The following is a 19546-nucleotide window of genomic DNA, read 5'->3' as shown; positions in this document are numbered from 1 at the left end:
TGTTTTTTTGTTTTTTGTTTTAAACTTTTATGGGGGGCCCTGGCGCCAATGTTTTTTTTTTTTTTTTAACTTATAGGGGGGCCCTGATCACCAAATTTTTTTTTCAGCCTGTAGAGGGGCCCCCGACCATCAATTTTTTTAAAAATTTGGGGGGATCTGGCCAATTTTTTTCTTTATACTTGCAGGGGGGGCCCTGATCACCAAAGGCTTTTTATAACTTGGGGGGGGCAGGCAGGCCATCAAGTTTTTTTTACTTGCAGGGGGGCCTCTGATCACCAATGTTTTTTTTTTTAAAAAAAACTTTTATGGGGGGGCCCCTGGCGCCAATGTTTTTTTGTTTTTTTTTAACTTATAGGGGGCCATGAACACAAATTTTTTTTTTTTTAAATTGCAGGGGGGCCCCTAATCACCAATTTTTTTAAAAAATTTGGGGGGATCTGGCCAATTTTTTTCTTTATACTTGCAGGGGGGGCCCTGATCACCAAAGGCTTTTTATAACTTGGGGGGGCCGGCAGGCCATCAATTTTTTTTACTTGCAGGGGGGCCTCTGATCACCAATGTTTTAAAAAAAAAAAAAAAAAACTTTTATGGGGTGCCCTGGTGCCAAGGTTTTTTTGTTTTTTTTAACTTATAGGGGGCCCTGATCACCAATTCTTTTTTTTAAATTGCAGGGGGGCCCCTGATCACCAATTTTTTTTAAAGATTTGGGGGGATCTGGCCAATTTTTTTCTTTATACTTGCAGGGGGGGCCCTGATCATCAAAAGCTTTTTATAACTTGGGGGGGCAGGCAGGCCATACATTTTTTTTACTTGCAGGGGGGCCTCTGATCACCAATGTTTTTTTTTTAAAAAAAAAACTTTTATGGGGGGGCCCTGGCGCCAATGTTTTTTTAACTTATAGGGGGGCCCTGGTCACCAATTATTATGTTTTTTAAATTGCAGGGGGGCCCCTGATCACCAATGTTTTTTTAAAAATAAAACTTTTATGGGGGGGGCCCTGGCGCCAATGTTTTTTTTAACTTATAGGGGGCCCTGATCACCAATTCTTTTTTTTAAATTGCAGGGGGGCCCCTGATCACCAATTTTTTTTTCAACTTGTAGGGGGGACCTGACCACCAATTTTTTAAAAATTTGGGGGGATCTGGTCAGTTTTTTTGCCGGTAAATTTATAATACCGGCCCCGGCCTTGGCAGGGTGGCAACCCTAACTACCACTTATCCACTGAATTACAGAGCATGCTGGGAAATATTGTTCAATTTGTTCCACCCTTTCCAATTATCTTTTGGTTTATGGAGCTTGCTGGGAAACATAGCCAACTAGTATTACTTCTTTGTACCAGCAGTTCCCATGATCCTTCCATTAATAGAGAATTCTGGGATGGCTAGCCCATCACTTCCCATTATGCTCTGCCCTGTTGGGCATGATGGAAAATAAAACCCATATTGTCATACCCATATCATTGGGTTAATGGAGTGTAGGGAAGTGTTATTTGCCCTTTACCTAACTGCATAACCCTGTGACTTTAAATCTGGAGCCACCAAAAACATGGCTGCTGCTTGCACTGCAGTGAGACAGTTTTTTGCCACAGCCTGGCCAATCAGCAAGAAGGATTTGCTGCTGACCTTGTGACCTCTCGGAAAGAAGTTTGGAGCCAAAATGAAAGTGAGGCTGAGGTTTACCAGGACGAAGAGAAGAAGAAAGCATGGTCTCTGCACAGCAGCCTGAGATTTCTTCTCTCTGCTGTAAGTGTTCCTGCTGATTTATCTGAGTAGGAAGCTAGGGATTTCACCTATAGAATATTTACCCATATAGGGAATCCCATAGTCAGAGCACAGGGAGTTATTTAACCCTTTCCAGTCAGCCATCATAGTGAGTGGAACTAGTGCAGCTGAGCTATTGCTAGGGGAGTAATCCCTGTAGGATAGATAGGACTTCAGCCCTGTAGTGAGTTGCCAGCGTGTACACCCGATCTGGACTGTGGATTTCCCATCAGCCTCTGTGACACGTACAGTGGATCCTCAGGAATTCAGGAAGCCTTTCCCTACACCAGCATTCCAAGCTCAGTGTGGATTAAAGCTGCCAGACTGCTTCCCTGTATCTGCTCTGCCTCACAGGATTCTTCTTCTTTCACTATCACTGGGAGTTGGTGAGACCTTCACTTTACACACCCCGGGGGCATCAATCTGGTGTTGCAACACATAATTCTCATCATATTACTGTAGGGTTATGGTTATATCCCCTCAGAACCCTAGTGTGCACACTCACCATTCTTAAAGTGACAGTGGACATTTTCATACAAATGGTGATACTTCTTATATTGTCTAATATTCATTGTATTATTGTTATTTCACTGTTCTTATTGCATTGCATATATTACATTACATATTACTGCATATCTGCTTATTGTGTGGTTTATTGTCTGCTACAATTGGTACCAAAATCACTGCTATTGCAGTTCCCAGTGAGTTATATGCCACCAACATCTGGTTTTAGCCCTGGCTGGAGGCACTTAACTTATCCAAACCCCTAAATCTCCCACTTAGCAGAGGCTTGGGATCTATATTGTTAGCGCCACAGTGTGGCCCTGGATATTCCTGCCAAGAAAGGGTTACAGGAGCATGCTGGGAAATGTAGGCCCAGGTTCATTTATATTCCTTAAAAATAAAATCATGCCTGCATTCTTCCAGTCAGTGTAACTTGTGCCCCTGTGTGCATTGGTATCAGCAACTAGTGGTGTATAATACATACTCCAGCAGGACAGAGAATACTCACTGCTTTTATTTCTTATTTATCTTTTTGTACTAAGCACCACTCATTTGCTATGTGTATAATGCATAATACAGTGTGTCTCACCCCACTTGTACTGTACTCGCTCAAGTAATACTAACTGCCTTTATTATACTTAGCACCCCCATATTATGGGTGTATAATACATTCTACAGTGTGTCTCACCCCACTTGTACTGTACTGGCTCAAGAAGGGCCACCATCAGGTGTCACAGGGGGGGGACAGTTGTCCTGGGCCCGCAGGATTTTGTGTCTTAGGGGGGTCCGGCCATGTTTCACTTACTTGATTAGCCAGGCCCCCCTGTCTTCCGCGTGCTGCACAGCAGCTCTGTGCACAAAGCATTTCTCCTATTAAAATTTCCTGTAAACTCATTGGTCCTTTAAGAATAAGTCCTGGTAAATCTGCATTGGGATTGAATCCCCTTATCCAATCCCTGTACAGCTTTACTGGGACTTATTCTTAAAGGACCACAAAGGTACAGGAAATCTTAATAGGAGAAACGCTTTGTGCACACTGTGCAGCACGCTGAACACTGGGGGGACTGGCTAATCAAGTAATTGAAGCATGGCTGGGCCCTTAGACACAAAATCCTGGCAAGCAATTTTTTTAAAAAATTGGGGGGATCTGGACAATTTTTTTTTATACTTGCAGGGGGGCCCCTGATCACCAATGGCTTTTTATAACTTGGGGGGGGCAGGACATCAATTTGTTTTTTACTTGCAGGGGGGCCCCTGATCACCAATGTTTTTTTTTTGTTTTTTTTTTTTAAACTTTTATGGGGGGCCCTGGCGCCAATGTTTTGTTTTTTTTAACTTATAGCGGGGCCCTGATCACCAAATTTTTTTTTTAGCCTGTAGGGGGGCCCGACCACCAATTTTGTTAAAAAAAATTTGGGGGGATCTGGCCAATTTTTTTCTTTATACTTGCAGGGGGGCCCTGATCACCAAAGGCTTTTTATAACTTGGGGGGGGGCAGGCAGGCCATCAAGTTTTTTTTACTTGCCGGGGGGCCTCAGATCACCAATGTTTTATAAAAAAAAAAAAAAACTTTTATGGGGGGGCCCTGGTCACCAATTATTATTTTTTTTAAATTGCAGGGGGGGCCCTGATCACCAATGTTTTTTTAAAAAAAAACTTTTATGGGGGGGCCCCTGGCGCCAGTTTTTTTGTTTTTTTTAACTTATAGGGGGCCCTGATCACCAATTATTATTTTTTTAAATTGCAGTGGGGCCCCTGATCACCATTTTTTTAAAAAAATTTTGGGGGATCTGGCCAATTTTTTTCTTTATACTTGCAGGGGGGGCCCTGATCACCAAAGGCTTTTTATAACTTGGGGGGGCAGGCAGGCCATCAATTTTTACTTGCAGGGGGGCCTCTGATCACCAATGTTTTAAAAAAAAAAAAACTTATGGGGGCCCTGGCGCCAATGTTTTTTTAACTTATAGGGGGGCCCTGGTCACCAATTATAATTTTTTTAAATTGCAGGGGGGCCCCTGATCACCAATGTTTTTTAAAAAAAAAAAAAAACTTTTATGGGGGGGCCCTGGCGCCAATGTTTTTTTAACTTATAGGGGGGCCCTGGTCACCAATTATAATTTTTTTAAATTGCAGGGGGGCCCCTGATCACCAATGTTTTTTTTTAAAAAAAAAACTTTTATGGGGGGGCCCTGGCGACAATGTTTTTTTGTTTTTTTTAACTTATAGGGGGCCCTGGTCACCAATTCTTTTTTTTAAAATTGCAGGGGGCCCCTGATCACCAATTTTTTTTTAACTTGTAGGGGGGCCCTGACCACCAATTTTTAAAAAATTTGGGGGGATCTGGTCAGTTTTTTTTATACTTGCAGGGGGCAAGTTCCAATGGCCAATGGCTTTTTATAACTTATGGGGGGGGCGGCCATCAATCTTTTTTTACTTACTTATTATTTTTTTTAAATTGCAGGGGGGCCCCTGATCACCAATGTTTTTTTAAAAAACTTTTATGGGAGACCCTGGCACCAATGTTTTTTTGTTTTTTTAACTTGTAGTGGGCTCTGACCACCAATTTTTTTTAAAAAAAAATTATGGGGGGCCCTGTAGTGGGTACCCCTTATTATTGGTGTTTTGTGCAAGCTACAATGTGTCTTACCCCCTACTTGGGTCAATTAATACTAATTGCTTTACGGTACTGAGTTCCCTGATATTATGGGGGTATATTATATGCTATGGCATGTCTTATCCCTACTTACTGTTTGAATTCTTTATACAAGTGTTGCTCGCTTGTTTTTTTTATTCCAGTTTATTTATGATATAACACCTATAATAAATACAAGGTATAATGAGGACCCTGCCCTCATTTGATTTTGGATTTAATGCAGATGCGTTCCGACACTAAGCCACAAAGTAATTTTTTAAGTTGCCTTGTGGCACACCCTTAAACCTGTGTAAACAACAATAAATAATAATAATAAATAGCCATGCTTGCAAAAACTGCTGCCCTTACAAACATCTCAGATTAAGTGACAGGATGAAGTTAGCAAGCCCAGCCTCCCTGCCCACTTTGCAGCACACCAATGAGCTCATTCCAGCTGACATCATTTCTGTGTGCCATTAACAGAGCCAGTAAGCTGTAAGGGAGGCGGGCAGGCTTTAGCTCACTATCCACACCTCCTCCAATCAGTGCCATTCCATCTTTTTTATTTGAATTCATCAGCCAATGTTATTGCTGCCTGAGTGTATTCTGTGCATGTAGAGATACTTCCCAGTCACATGTAGCCCAGTCTGTAGCAGCACTTTCCATTTTCTATCAGCTATAGCCCAACTTGTACTAATATTACAGTCCATTGAATAGCAGAGCATGTTGGGAAAAGCAGTCCAATTTGGTCCAGCATTTCCTATTATACTTTGGTTGATGGAGCTTGCTGGGAAACATATCAAATGTTTATTAGCTCCTCCAGTTACGTGCTGTGTATAGAGCATGCTAGAAAATATAAACCAGTATGTACCAAAATTGCTCATCATCCTCTAAGTTATGGAGTTTGCTGGGAAACATATTCAACTTGCATTCATTTATATAGTGATTTATAGAGCATGCTGGGAAATGTGATTCAATTTGTACCACCATGTCTCATTATCCTTCCAATAATAAAGGTTGCTTGGAAACACAGCCAACTTGTAGAAATTCTTCCATTTGTGTACTGATTTATAGAGCATGCTGGGAAATGTGGTCCAATTTCTTCCACCATTTCACTTCTGATTATGAGTGAATTGTCTTTAATGTTTGAGGTCGTAAAGTCACAGCACACTCGCCCCACTCCATTCTCTGTGCTCCTATAGGCGACTGTTCTGTGACTCCTCCACCCCAACCACGCACGGGCATGTCTCCATAATGCAGTTATGTAGCAACATATACCTTTGCATTATAGCATGTTTGGTTAAAACTAACTCCCATTTGACTTAAATCATTATAAATCCAAACAACAACAAAAAATGCATGTTTAAAGTACCACTTATGGGACAGAGCTGTCCCTATCGCTACATAAAATATTTATATATATTTATCTATTGATATGAATATATTTAGTCATGCCAAAATCAAAGCTTGCCATTCAGTGACAAGATTAGTAATATTTTTGTGTAAAGGTATTTGTTTACTGTGAATCTGTATTATGAGGAAAATGTCATTAATGGCTGTGGTCATCCAAGGCCAGTACACTCACCTGACTCCATCCTCTGTGACTCCTCCACCCAAATCACTTACCAGCATACCTCCATAATCCAGTTCTGTACTAATGTATACATTTGCATTTAAGTACTCCTAAGTTGTTCTGAATCAAGAACAAATCTTTAGAAAGCAAAAATAAAATCCATTGTAAAAATATAATTCATGGGACAGATGTCCCTATCCATACTTTAAAATATGGTAAAGTAAATAGTGAAGTTTTTGCCAGAAGGTTGCAGGGAGTTCAAGGGATTAGGTTCTGTTGGCTCTTTTGGCAGACGAATAGGGTAACATACTTTTTAAGTTTCAAGGAATTTAGCATATAGGTTTTGTGTATCTTATTTTTTTTTCTACCTTTCCAAGTGCTGGAGTAGTTTTACTAGAAGTAAACTTTCTTTTTATGGCTACAGGTCATACTATGAAATTCCTTTTTTTTTCTTTATTTGTCCCTCTGTTTGTGAGGTTTTTAGACTAGGGTATATATAAAGTATGTTTGTTGGCAGCATGGCCAGAAGGTTTTTGTCAATTGAAGATGGTGCTGCTCTATGCATGGCATCTATCTCAGATGAGTTTAGTGACTCTAATTCTGAGTATGTGCCCCCTGCATCAGACAGTGACTCCTCTACTGATGAGTCACCGTCTGGCAGCTGTAGTACTGTTACTGCCCTTGAGGAGCCAATGGAGCTTGAGCAGGATGTGGTTGATCAGGGTATTGAAGATGAGCAAGAGGGCAATAGGGCTGATACTGCAAATGGAGGAGAGCCTATGTGGGGGGCCTCTTTTATAATTTCTCCCCTTAAATCCCACCATTTACTGCAGTCTTAGGTGTAAAGGTGGACGCTAGGAATTTTGATCCAGTTGATTTGTTACAGTAATTTTGACTGATGACATTCTACAGGATATGGTCCTCTATACAAATGTATATGCAGAGTAATATCTTGCCCAAAATCCTGCTCAAGCACATGTGTGTGGGCCTCACTTAAGCAATGGGTAAAAGCAAATTCTTTGGAGTCCTACTGGGATACCATTACTGCACTGCATATCCCTATTTTTTCAGCCACTATATCTAGAAACCAGTATCAGCTACTGCTCTGGTTTCTACATTTTAATAATGCTGCTGCTGTACCCCCTAATGAGCCCAGATATGGCAGGCTGCATAAATTGAGGCCCCTTATAGACATCCTGTCAGAGCGCTTTGGAGAAGTGTAAATCCCGTCCAAAAACATTTGTATAGATTAATCACTTCTCTTCAAAGGGTGCCTAAAATTCCAGTAGTACATCAGCTATTTTATGATTTATGAGGGCAAGGACTCCCAATTAGACCCCCCTGGTTGTCCCCTTGACTTGACTATCAGTGGCAAAATTGTGTGGGAGCTCATCACTCCGCTTCTGGGCCAAGGTTACCACTTATATGTGGATAACCTTTACACAAGCATCCCCTTATTCAGAACCCTTTATTGTTTATACCCCCCAACCTGTGGCACCATAAATCGTAACCAAAAAGGAGTCATGGAGAACAGGACAGGATGAGCCCAGAGACAGGATGAGCTCCTTACCAGGCCCCAAATTATCCTATTACAAATACCAGTTGCAGATACTCTCTGCCCTGTAGTTTGGTGGCACTGAGATTCCAGAGATGCCTGCATGTAACAATGTGGCCCGATTGATGGGTGAAGCATTTCAGAGACATGCTTCCATCCATTCCTGGCAAGCGATTCACCCAAAAAGCTTGCAAAGGGGGTATCAGACAAGATACACTACTTTTGGCAAAGTGCCCTCGCAACCTTGGGTTATGTTTCAAACCATGTTTTGAAATATACCATACGCAGCTACACTATTGAAAGATACATTGTTGTGTGTACTGATTGGCTATACTGTATAACAAGAATTGTTGTATTGTTTACCTCTGGTTTATATGTGTTCAGGGAAATAATAGAATTTTTTTGTTGTGTTTAGTTTGGTATTTTTTCCCCCACTGCACTGGAAGGCGTAATTATTTGAGGTGTAGGTAAAGGACAAGGGCGCCTAAAAGTGTGTGGTGTATGATAATTTCATCTTGCCTACTGATGATTTCATCTCTCTGATGCCACGATTTTTTTTACTGACACCTCATCAGCTCTAACCCTTTCACTACAATTGCTAAGTCGGTATTTCTGGGCCAAATTTTCAAGTTTTACTAGTAAATTAGGTCTCCCTAGAATTTTTTTTAGTAAGGGCTTCAGTCTGCTTTGGAAAGTGTTCTTGGCACATGGGGATATTTTTCATTTCAAACATTTAGTCTAGGTTTTAGGGTCAGCTTCCTCTACAGCCACTTTACTCTTTCATTTACCACTTTGTTATACCACTTTTGAAGACAAACAGGGTACTTTCTCTGAAAAGTCAATAGCTCAGCTTTCAATGCATTTACTGAGGATATTTTTATTTTTGTGAGATATATATATTTTGTACTCGGTATAGGCATTCAGCTTTTTATAGAATTGAGTTTGACACAGCTATGGTTTTTGTGTGCTCATGCCACGAATTAAAATAGTTATGCTGTGGTGGAATGGCCTACTAAAGTGGGTTGATTTGGGTTGACAGTGACTATTTGGTGGCAAGATATTTTTTCCATAAATGTACTGATTTTCAATCTAAGGTCCCCATAAAAGCAAAGATTTTTATTTGGTGAAGGATTGATTTTAGTGAAACCTGACCAATCCATCAAATTATCATGAAGTCAGTGGGAATCGAACGATTGTACATCTTATGATTTTTCGTGCGACATCTGTCAGAAAATTGATCGGCCAAGTTAAAAAAAATGTATTGGTCCCAGTGCAATCTACCTTTGTTTGAAGGGCCAAGCAGCCAGCTACCCTCAGTTTTCCTGGCAATATCGCCTGAAATGGTCTTTTTAGTTGATGGACAAATTGTACATTTAAACGATCATTTTGAGATAATCGTGGTCTCACAATAACGAAAAGATCTTTACATCTATGGCCAGCTTTAGTGTTCTAACGGTACCATCCCCCCCAAACAAACAAACTATGAAAAAGCAGCACTTTCAAAGCAATTGAGTACAGATGTAATGAAAGGGTCCAAAGAAGCTCAGCTAAACTGATAACGTTAAGTAGAATATATAGTAAGTGTTTATTACTTGTTGGGGAATTGGAGAGAAATCTTGTTGAATCTGTTCTTTTTTTCTTCTCCTGTTTTCTTAGGAAATGTGCATTTCTGCAAAGAATAGCCTCCAGAATTTTGTATACACGAAGGCAAGGACAGCATTTCTACAAAGCTGAAGGTGTGTATGTTCAGTACTTATACAATTTGTGGGGTATTTCACAGGTACAGGGGGTACAAGTTTTGATTTTAGAACACAGCTTCAAATTTACCTATTGCCCCAGTTTTTGAATGCTTGGTGGCCGCATCTTCAGGTGCACCAATATATGTGGGGTATCTTTTTGTTCAGGACTAGTTGAAGACAGACCTTTAGTAGGCTTTTTAGTTGTCATGGCAATTTTGGGGAGAAATCTAACTTTGTTGTTTGACCTGAAATAAAGAAAAGTTCCCAAGTTAAATTTCTCCCCAAAATTGCCAGGACAACAAAAAAAAACTGCTAAATATCAATCTCCAATTTCTCCCAAACATGTATGTATCCCAAAGACACGGCCTCCAAACACCCCAAAACAGGGTTAATACACAAGCAATATCAGCTGGAAAGTTTGGGGCTGTGCTTAAGGGGCACACCTTGCAGTTCTTCCTTCTAAACACCCACTTACCTGTGAAATAGTCCCCACAAACTATATTTCTCCTTGGTCTGCTTGGGGGACACAGGAACAATGGGGTATAGCTAACACCACTAGGAGGCAGGACACAACGAAATAGAAACTAACCCCTCCTCCTCCTGCTATACCCCAGCTCCAAGGCAGAGCCAGATCAGTTTATAGTTGTGTCCTCAGGAGGTTAGGACATAGGCTCCTATTGGGAGTTAGTTTTTATTTTTTGTTTTTCTCTTTTATTTATTTTATTATTTATTTATTCTTATTCCTTCACTGAGGCTAGAATGGGCATCCACACTGCGTGCTTTGCCTTCATTCCCCCTCCAACTGGATGTCTCCGGGGTCTCTTTGTGCTCTGGCACTGACCACCCAGGCTTAGGTTTTATCCCCCTTCAGCTACAGTGGGGACGAACCATCTGGCCGGTAAACTGTGCAGAACTGGGTAGGTAAGCACCATTTTGTTTTTACCTTGCCCTGTTCCCTGGTGTATATCAAGATTGGGTTCACCGCAATTCTAGAAACCTGGCGTTTCCCCTCTGCAACTCTGCTCAATTGAGCTCTGCCTGCAGCATCGGTAAAGGATTATATACCTCTCCCTCACTGGACACGGCGCACTCCACACAGCCCTGCTGGTTCAGCACCACGTGCCGCATTGGCGCCTCCTTCACTTCTGCCCAGCAGTCCTCCACCCGGAAGTGCGCACAACTAGCGCGTCACTCCGGATAGGCGGCCCCTTCTCTTCGCGCCCTTGCAGGAGTGGGACAGGCATTCTGCGCAGCTTCTGCCTCATGGATCAGCTCCCTGGTAATCCTCCACTTAGGCACACGGGTCTCTCTGACACACAGTCCCTGTCTCCTATCAGTGCGATCTCTCCATTATTCCCCTGCACTGTTTCTCTCAGCTGAACAGCTATGCAAGGCTGCCACATGGACACCCATCCATACTTTTGGCAAATTGTACCACGTTGATACCTTTGTGGCATCTGACACCCGCTATGACAGGAAGGTACTTCAAGCCGTGGTGGCTAGTTCTATGTCGGCCTCTACCTCCCACCCATAATTCTTGGGACAGCTTTGGTATGTCCCCATTGTTCCTGTGTCCCCCAAGCAGACCAAGGAGAAAAGTAGATTTTGTGTACTCACCGTTAAATCTCTTTCTCTCCAGTCGCTTGGGGGACACAGGACTTCCCTCCCTGGTGAGGCCTTCATGTGTTCCTTCAGACATGGTCTCTAGTGTATATTCTTCATGTATATAGTTTCATGGCTTCATGTTTTATTGGTAACCTCCTGTTCCGTACTTTGGTACAAACTGATCTGGCTCCGCCTGGGAGCTGGGGTATAGCAGGAGGAGTAGGGGTAAGTTTCTTTTTTGTTGTGTCCTGCCTCCTAGTGGTGTTAGCTATACCCCATTGTTCCTGCATCCCCCAAGCGACTGGAGAGAAAGAGATTTAATGGTACACAAAATCTCCTTATTGCTTGAGAGTGCACACTTTTAGCTATTCAGTGGGCACAGTTCTCAATGTAAGTTTGTGGTTTGACCTGAAATAAAGAAAAGAAAATTCCAAATTTCTATGAAGAACTGCGCCTACAGATCAACCTATAGGAAAGCAAAGATGGCTCCGCTGAATAGCTACAGGCGTGCAATTTCAAGCAATATATAGTTTGTGGGGGGTATTTCACAGGTAATGGGGTGTTTAAACTGAAGAACTAGAAGGTGTGCACCTAGAGCACAGCCCAATACTTTACAACTGAAATGGCTCGTATATTGACCCAGTTTTGGGGTGTTTGGAGGTCATGTCTTTAGGCGCACCCATACATGCAGGGCATCATATTGTTCTTGTCATGACAATTTTGGTGAGAAATCTAACTTTGTGAACCTTTTTTTCTTTATTTTAGGTCAAACCACAAACTGCTACGGAGAACTGCGCCCACAGATCTGCATGTAGGAAAGCAAGGATGGTGCCGCTGAATAGCTGCAGGTGTGCACTTTCAAGCAATATATCATTTGTGGGGGGTATTTCACAGGTAAGAGTGTGTTTAGACGGAAGAACTGCAAGGTGTGCACCTAGAGCACAGTCCCAAGCTTTCCAGCTGAAATGCTCTTGTGTATTGATCCTGTTTTGGGGTGTTTGGAGGCCGCATATTTAGTTGCACCCATACATGCAGGGTATCAGTTTGTTAAGGAGAAGTTGGATATTGATTCTTAGCAGGTTGTTTTTAGTTGTCATGGCAATTATGGGGAGAAATTTAACTTTGGAACTTTTCTTTATTTTAGGTCAAACCACAAACTTCTATGGAGAACTGCACCCGCCCGTCTATTGACCCTGTTTTGGGGAGTTTGGATGCCTCGTCTTTAGGAGCACCCATACATGCAGTTCTACAGAGAACTGCGCCCACAGAGCTGCTTGTAGGTAAGCAAGGATGGTGCCACTGAATAGCTGAAGGTGTTCACTTTCAAGCAATATATAGTTTGTGGGGGTGTTTCACAGGTAAGGTGGTGTTTAGACTGAAGAACTGCAAGGTGCGCACCTAGAGCGCAGTCCCAAGCTTTCCAGCTGAAATGCTCTTGTGTATTGACCCTGTTTTGGGGAGTTTGGAGGCTGCGTCTTTAGGTGCACCCATACATGCAGTTCTATGGAGAACTGCACCCACAGAGCTGCTTGTAGGTAAGCAAGGATGGTGCCGCTGAATAGCTGCAGGTGTTCAATTTCAAGCATTATATAGTTTGTGGGGGGTATTTCACAGGTAAGGGGGTGTTTAGACTAAAGAACTGCAAGGTGTGTACCTGGAGTGCAACCACACTCTATTGACCCTGTTTTGGGGAGTTTGGAGGCCGCATATTTAGTTGCACCCATGCATGCAGGGTATCAATTTGTTAAGGAGAAGTTGGATATTGATTCTTAGCAGGTTGTTTTTAGTTGTCATGGCAATTTTGGGGAGAAATTTAACTTTGGAACTTTATTTTAGGTCAAACCACAAACTTCTACGGAGAACTGTGCCCACAGATCTGCATGTAGGAAAGCAAGGATGGCACCGCTGAATAGCTGCTGGTATTCACTTTCAAGCAGTATATAGTTTGTGGGGGTTATCTCACAGGTAAGGGGGTGTTTAGACTGAAGAACTGCAAGGTGTGCACCTGGAGTGCAACCACAAACTTTCCACCTGAAATTGCTCTTGTGTATTGACCCTGTTTTGGGGAGTTTGGAGGCCTCCTCTTTAGGTGCACCCATACATGCTGTTCTACAGAGAACTGCACCCACAGTGCTGCTTGTAGGTAAGCAAGGATGGTGCCGCTGAATAGCTGCAGGTGTTCACTTTCAAGCAATATATAGTTTGTGGGGGGTATTTCACAGGTAAGGTTTTGTTTAGACTGAAGAACTGCAAGGTGTGCACCTTGAGCGCAGTCCCAAACTTTCCAGCTGAAATTGCTCATGTATTGACCCTGTTTTGGCGTGTTTGGAGGCCGCATATTTAGTTGCCCCCATACATGCAGGGTATCATTTTGTTAAGGAGAAGTTGGAGATTGATTCTTGGCAGGTTGTTTTTAGTTGTTATGGCAATTGAGGGGAGAAATTTAACTTTGGAACTTTTCTATTCTTTATTTTAGGTCAAACCACAAACCTCTATGGAGAACTGCACCCACAGATCTGCATGTAGGAAATCGAGAATGGCACCACTGAATAGCTACAGGTGTGCACTTTCAAGCAATATATAGTTTGTGGGCGGTATTTCACAGGTAAGGGGGTGTTAAGACTGAAGAACTGCAAGATGTGCACATAGAGCGCATTCCCAAACTTTCCAGCTAAAATTGCTCTTGTGTATCGACCCTGTTTTGGGGTGTTTGGGCGCAGTTCTCCATAGAACTGCATGTATGGGTGCACCTAAAGACGCGGGCCTCCAAACTTTGGAGGCCGCATCTTTAGGTGCACCCATACATGCAGGGTATCATTTTGTTAAGGAGAAGTTGGGGATTGATTCTTAGCAGGTTGTTTTTCTTGTCATGACAAGTTTGGGGAGAAATCTAACTTTTGAAAATGTTTTCTTTGTTAGGTCAAACCTAAAACTGCTATGGAGAACTGTGCCCACAGATCTGCATGTAGGAAAGCAAGGATGGTGCCTCTGAATAGCTACATGTGTGGACTTTCCAGCAATATATAGGTGTTTAGACTGAAGAAGTGCAAGGTGTGCACCTAGAGCGCAGTCCCAAAGTTTCCAGCTGAAATTGCTCTTGTGTTTTGACCCTGTTTTGGGATGTTTGGAGCCGCATATTTAGTTGCACCCATACATGCTGGGTATCATTTTGTTAAAGAAAAGTTGGAGATTGATTCTTAGCAGGTTGTTTTTAGTTTTCATGGCAATTTTGGGGAGAAATTTAACTTTGGAACTTTTCTTTTCTTTATTTTAGGTCAAACCACAAACTTCTACGTAGAACTGCGCCCATAGATCTGCATGTAGGAAAGCAAAGATGGCACCGCTGAATAGCTACAGATATTCACTTTCAAGCATTATATAGTTTGTGGAGGTTATTTCACAGGTAAGGGGGTGTTAGACTAAAGAACTGCAAGGTGTGCACCTGGAGTGCAACCACAAACTTTCCAGCTAAAATTGCTCTTGTCTATTGACCCTGTTTTGGGGAGTTTGGAGGCCCGCGTCTTTAGGTGCACCCATACATGCAGTTCTATGGAGAACTGCGCCCACAGAGCTGCTTGTAGGTAAGCAAGGATGGTGCCTCTGAATAGCTGTAGGTGTTCACTTTCAAGTAATATATATAGTTTGTGGGGTATTTCACAGGTAAGGGGGTGTTAAGACTGAAGAACTGCAAGGTGTGCACCTAGAGCGTAGTCTGACCCTGTTTTGGGGTGTTTGGGGGCCGCATCTTTAGGTGCACCCATACATGCAGTTCTACGGAAAACTGTGCCCACACATCTGCATGTTGGAAAGCAAGGATGATGCTGCTGAATAGCGGCAGGTGTGCACTTTCAAGCAAGATATATAGTTTGTGGGGGGTATTTCACAGGTAAGGGGATGTTTAGACTGAAGAACTGCAAGGTGTGCACCTAGAGTGCAGTCCCAAGCTTTCCAGCTGAAATTGCTCTTGTGTATTGACCCTTTTTTGGGGTTTTTGGAGGACGCGTCTTTAGGTGCACTCATGCATGCAGGGTATCATTTTATGAACAATATTATGCCCTGCATGTATGGGTGCACCTAAAGTCATTTCCTCCAAACGACCCAAAACTGGGTCAATACACGAGCCATTTCAGTTGGAAAGTTTGGAGCTGCGCTCATTGTGTATTGACCCTGTTTTGGGGAAATACCCCCACAAAAAACTGTCTTGTGTATTGACTCTGTTTTGTAGTGTTTGGCGGCCGTGTCTTTAGGTGCACCCATACATGCAGTTTTATGGAGAACTGCGCCCACAGATCTGCATGTAGGAAAGCAAAGATGGCTCCGCTGAATAGCTACAGGTGTGCAATTTCAAGCAATATATATTTTATGGGGGATATTTCACAGGTAATGCGTGTTTATTTCACAGGTAAGGGGGTGTTTAGACTAAAGAACTGCAAGGTGTGCACTTAAAGCGCAGCCCTAAACTTTCCAGCTAAAATTGCTCTTGTGTATTGACCCTGTTTTAGGGTGTTTGGAGGCCGCATTTATAGGTGCAACCATACATACAGGGTATCATTTTGTTTGGGAGAAGTTGGAGATTGATACTTGGCAGGTTTTTTTTTTCTTGTCATGACAATTTTGGGGAGAAATCTAACTTTTGAACCTTTTTTTCTTTATGTTAGGTCAAACCTCAAACTGCTATGGTGAACAGATCTCCATGTAGGATACACAGATCTGCATGTAGGAAAGCAAGGATGGCACAGCTGAATAGCTACAGATATTCACTTTCAAGCATTATATAGTTTGTGGGAGTTATTTCACAGGTAAGTGGGTGTTTAGACTAAAGAACTGCAAGGTGTGCACTTGGAGTGCAACCCCAAACTTTCCAGCTGAAATTGCTCTTGTCTATTGACCCTGTTTTGGGGAGTTTGGAGGCTGCGTCTTTAGGTGCACCCATACATGCAGTTCTACAGAGAACTGCGGCAAAAAGATCTGCATGTAGGAAAGCAAGGATGGTTCCACTGAATAGCTGCAGGTATTCACTTTCAAGCATTATATAGTTTGTGGGGGTATTTCACAGGTAAGGGGGTGTTTAGACTAAAGAACTGCAAAGTGTGCACTTGGAGCGCAACCCCAAACTTTCCAGCTGAAATTGCTCTTGTGTATTGACCCTGTTTTGGGGAGTTTGGAGGCTGCGTCTTTAGGTGCACCCATACGTGCAGTTCTACAGAGAACTGCGGCAAAAAGATCTGCATTTAGGAAAGCAAGGATGGTTCCACTGAATAGCTACTACTTCCACTGGGACTTGTGTCTGAAATGTTTTTGTATGCATTTATTTATATGAACTTTTACACTTTTTTACCACATGGTTGTTAATTGTATGCTAATTGAAAACTATTTAAATAATGCCTGCATGACGTCCACATTATGCTTGACAAAGGGGCGTGCCCCGAAACGTTGCACTGCATTCAATAAAATTGCAAGGGCTTGCCCTGCTTAACTAACTCCTGTGTGTCGGTGATCCTTCTATGTACCTTGGCTAGGTGGTTGGCGATTCCCCCATCACTGAGCACCAGGAAACTCTGCTGGGGTTTGTGAGGTGTGTGGTTTTTCCAAATTGGCTTGGAACTTCCCACTGAATAGCTGCAGGTGTGCACTTTCAAGCAATATATATTTGTTTTGGGGAGTTTGGAGGCCTTGTCTTTAGGTGCACCCATACATGGCAGTTCTATGGAGAACTGCGCCCACAGAGCTGCTTGTAGGTAAGCAAGGATGGTGCCTCTGAATAGCTGCAGGTGTTCACTTTCAAGTAATATATATAGTTTGTGGGGGTATTTCGCAGTTAAGGGGGTGTTTAGACTGAAGATCTGCAAGGTGTGAACCTAGAGCGCAGTCCAAAGCTTTCCAGCTGAAATTGCTCTTGTGTATTGACCCTGTTTTGGGGTGTTTGAAGGCTGCGTCTTTAGGTGCACCCATACATGCAGTTCTACAGAGAACTGTGCCCACAGATCTGCTTGTAGGTAAGCAAGGATGGTGCCGCTGAATAGCTACAGGTATTCACTTTCAAGAAATTTATAGTTTGTGGGGTTTATTTCACAGGTAAGGGGGTGTTTAGACTGAAGAACTGCAAGGTGTGCACCTAAAGTGCAGCCCTAAACTTTCCAGCTGAAATTGCTTTTGTGTATTGACCCTGTTTTGGGGTGTTTGGAGGCCGCGTCTATAGGTGCACCCATACATACAGGGTATCATTTTGTTCGGGAGAAGTTGGAGATTGATACTCGGCAGGTTTCTTTTCTTGTCATGACAATTTTGGGGAGAAATCTAACTTCTGAACTTTTTTTTCTTTATGTTAGGTCAAACCTCAAACTGCTATGGAGAACTGTGCCCACAGATCTGCATGTAGGAAAGCAAGGATGGTGCCACTGAATATCTACAGGTATGGACTTTCAAGCAATATATAGTTTGTGGTGGGGTATTTCACCGGTAAGGGGGTGTTTAGACTGAAGAACTGCAAGGTGTGCACCTAAAGCGCAGCCCCAAACTTTCCAGCTAAAATTGCTCTTGTGTATTGACCTTGTTTTGGGGTGTTTGGAGGTCGCGTCATTAGGTGCACCTATACATGCAGTGTATAATTTTGTTTGGAAGAATTTGGAGATTGATACTTAGATTTTTTTTTCTTGTAATGGCAATTTTGGGGAGAAATATAACTTTGGAACTTTTTTTTCTTTTTTTTTGGTCAAACCACAAACTTCTACAGAGAACTGCACCCACAGATATGCACGTAGGAAAGCAAGGATAGCGTCCCTGAATAGCTACAGGTGTGCACTTTTAAGCAATAGGTGAGGGGGTATTTAAACTAAAAAACCGCAAGGTGTGCACCTAGAGAGCAGCCCCAAACTTTCCAGCTGAAATTGCTGTTGTGTATTTATTCTGTTTTTGTGTGTTTGGAGGCCGCATCTTTAGGAACTTTTCTTTTGTTTATTTTGGGTGAAACCACAAATTCTATGGAGAACTGCACCCACAGATCTGCATATAAGAAAGCAAGGATGGTGATGTTGCATAGCTATAGGTGTGCACTTTAGACTAAAGACCTGCAAGGTGTGCACATAGAGCGCAGACCCAACTTTATAGCTAGAACTGCCCTTCTGTATTGCCCTTGTTTTGGGGCGTTTGGAGGCCACTTATTTAGGTACACCGATACATGTGGGGCATCGTTTTCTTCAGGAAAACTTGTTTTTTGATATTTGGGTTAATTTGAAAATTTCTATTTGAGTATTTTCACATATTCCCTTCTGACTTTGATACTTTGGTGATGTTTCAGAAATAAAGGCAAAATTCCGAAAAATTATGTTGCATTTTAGGGTGATCTGTAGGATGGAAGCTACATTTAGAGCAAAAACTACACCACAGCTAAAAACCTAGACGTATGTGGTTTCTAAAAATATCTAACTTAAGGGGGTATTTCATTTCTATCGTTAGCTATGCTATGTTAACCTAGAGATGCCTTATAGTGTTCAAATGTAACTTGTACAAAATACTGTTTTGGGGTGTCCCTTGGACAAGAAAAGTGGGATACCAATACATATCTGGTATCGTTAGTCAATGTAATTTTTCTTTGAAATGAAACACAAAATAAAAATACTTTATTCTTTATTTCACATTTTTTTAATTACATATTTCACTCAAAATTTTTGTTATATCTCCAGAAAAAGTACACAATATTTTTTCAGTATTCAACTCCAATTCATTACTGGCAGGGAAAAGGTTAAAGCTTCCATAACCCTTGGCCCAGACTTCTCAACTTGGTACTGATAGACCCTTGACAAGATGTTTATATTGCTATACTAATTAATGCTTTATGTGTTTTCAGGAGCAGAACATTATTGGAATGAGAGAAGGGTTTACTGAACCTGTGAATGATGAGTATTTTATGGCTTTTTGTTATTGGTTCTGGTGTCAGCACCCAGAGACTTTCCTATAGGAGTCGAGAGGATGGAGTGGGGAGACCCTCTTGTGAGTTAACTGCACAACTGCTCACAACAATCCCACCATAATAAAGCAGCATTTTAAGCATAGTTAATGGCAAAACTACCGGGGTTGTGATCACACCAAGGCCTGCACCCTCAACTGGGTCTGACAGATGCGCTGACAGGAAATCTGGCTCTAAACTTCATACAGAAAGGTTAGTTACATTACTGTAGC

The sequence above is a fragment of the Xenopus laevis genome, chromosome 5S (genome assembly GCF_017654675.1).
Source record: "Xenopus laevis strain J_2021 chromosome 5S, Xenopus_laevis_v10.1, whole genome shotgun sequence".
Taxonomy (NCBI): domain Eukaryota; kingdom Metazoa; phylum Chordata; class Amphibia; order Anura; family Pipidae; genus Xenopus; species Xenopus laevis.
Note: the sequence above shows the minus strand (reverse complement) of the source record.